The following is a 2,500-nucleotide window of genomic DNA, read 5'->3' as shown; positions in this document are numbered from 1 at the left end:
CTTCGTGATGCTCACAAGTCTTCGAATAAGCCACCCAACGATTTGCGTGGCACAAATCTTCCCCGATCGCACCGGGCCACAGTTCCAACCCGTCTCATCCGTGCTTCTTCTCCAGCACGACCACCGTGGCGGATCGCCAAGATGCTCGTGAGGGAGAAGCCACGCGGATGAGGCCGTGCCTTCCCTGTGGTGGCCGCGCGCTACTGGACCGGGAGTAATAAAGCCCTCAATATCAACCACATGACCCTGGGCGTAACCAGCACAAATGTGAGCCCAAGCGGACGCTGACTGATGACATTACCCCCCCGGCCGGCAGCAAGCCAGACATGATGGCCCCTTCCCCGCGAACGGTTGGAAGCCATACCCCCTTCGTGATGCTCACAAGTCTAGAAATGAGCCACACAACGAAAATCCCACCAGCGTGCCACAAATCCACATAACAGATTCACATTTTTTCCCACCGGGTCGGTCGGCCGGAACCGACGGCGGCCACCACCGTGCCGCCGCCCACAACGGGTGACACCAACCCAAGTTGGTGGATCACCCATGTGTGGGCGTTTTGACTTGCCCCACCACAAAGCAAGCCAAAACAGGGGGGAATGAAGGGACCGCACCAGAATTTTCCATGGTGCAAGAGCTGGCTGCATTGAGGAACACCCCCCCCCCTATAATAGCTAAATATGCAAAAGCCACTTTTGTACAAGTAGATACACTTTTTTTGAGTAGACATAAGTTCTGTTTTGGGACCTAGAGAACGAATTTTCACGAGATTTTTTGCAGGGATCCTCATAAAAATGGTACAACATTGCCTGCAAAAAATTAGAATTTTTCGACATGGGGAAGTATTTTTTTTATTTTTCCAAAGACCCGAAATGTGGAAAATCGGGAAAAATGGAAAAACGTATCTAGACACCGTATTTTTGCGTGATTTTTTCCAGTCCATCCCATAATAATATCAAGAAGGTGCCCACCAAGTTTCGTTAGGATTGGCCAAGGTTTCGAATTTTCATGAATTTTTTTCAAAACCCTCTATTTTCCAACATTTCAAAAATTCAAAACCACATCAAGATGGCTTGGTTTTGATACCAAACTTTCTAGACCTCATTCTGCATGCATTTGTGACACTTTCCAACCAACAAAACTCAAAAACCACCACTTTGAAAATTTCATGATTCTTGGCACACCACCAAGTCACAAAATCAAGCCAAAACACCAAAATCTTGGAACTTGGCTATGCACCAACCATGCCAAGATCAATTCCTTTTGATCCCAAACTTCTCCCACATCACTTTGAAGGCATTTGTGAGGATTGAGTCCAGCCACTTTTCCAAAACCATGATTTTCGTTTTTCACCAAAATCACCACCAAGTCACAAAATCAAGCCAAAAATCCAAAATCATGGAACTTGGCTATGCACCAACCATGCCAAGATCAATTCCTTTTGATCCCAAACTTCTCCCACATCACTTTGAAGGCATTTGTGAGGATTGAGTCCAGCCACTTTTCCAAAACCAACATTTTCGTTTTTCACCAAAATCACCACCAAGTCACAAAATCAAGCCAAAAATCCAAAATCATGGAACTTGGCTATGCACCAACCATGTCAAGATCAATTCCTTTTGATCCCAAACTTCTCCCACATCACTTTGAAGGCATTTGTGAGGATTGAGTCCAGCCAGTTTTCCAAAACCATGATTTTCGTTTTTCACCAAAATCACCACCAAGCCACAAAATCAAGCCAAAACACCAAAATCATGAACTTGGCTATGCACCAACCATGTCAAGATCAATTCCTTTTGCTCCCAAACTTCTCCCACATCACTTTGGAGGCATTTGTGAGGATTGAGTCCAGCCACTTTTCCAAAACCATGATTTTCGTTTTTCACCAAAATCACCACCAAGCCACAAAATCAAGCCAAAACACCAAAATCATGAACTTGGCTATGCACCAACCATGTCAAGATCAATTCCTTTTGATCCCAAACTTCTCCCACATCACTTTGAAGGCATTTGTGAGGATTGAGTCCAGCCACTTTTCCAAAACCAACATTTTCGTTTTTCACCAAAATCACCACCAAGTCACAAAATCAAGCCAAAAATCCAAAATCATGGAACTTGGCTATGCACCAACCATGTCAAAATCAATTCCTTTTGATCCCAAACTTCTCCCACATCACTTTGAAGGCATTTGTGAGGATTGAGTCCAGCCACTTTTCCAAAACCATGATTTTCGTTTTTCACCAAAATCACCACCAAGCCACAAAATCAAGCCAAAAATCCAAAATCATGAACTTGGCTATGCACCAACCATGTCAAGATCAATTCCTTTTGATCCCAAACTTCTCCCACATCACTTTGGAGGCATTTGTGAGGATTGAGTCCAGCCAGTTTTCCAAAACCAACATTTTCGTTTTTCACCAAAATCACCACCAAGTCACAAAATCAAGCCAAAAATCCAAAATCATGGAACTTGGCTATGCACCAACCATGCCAAGATCAA

Source organism: Phaseolus vulgaris, chromosome 11, assembly GCF_051622355.1.
Source record: "Phaseolus vulgaris cultivar YP4 chromosome 11, ASM5162235v1, whole genome shotgun sequence".
Taxonomy (NCBI): domain Eukaryota; kingdom Viridiplantae; phylum Streptophyta; class Magnoliopsida; order Fabales; family Fabaceae; genus Phaseolus; species Phaseolus vulgaris.
This window is presented reverse-complemented; position numbering follows the sequence as displayed.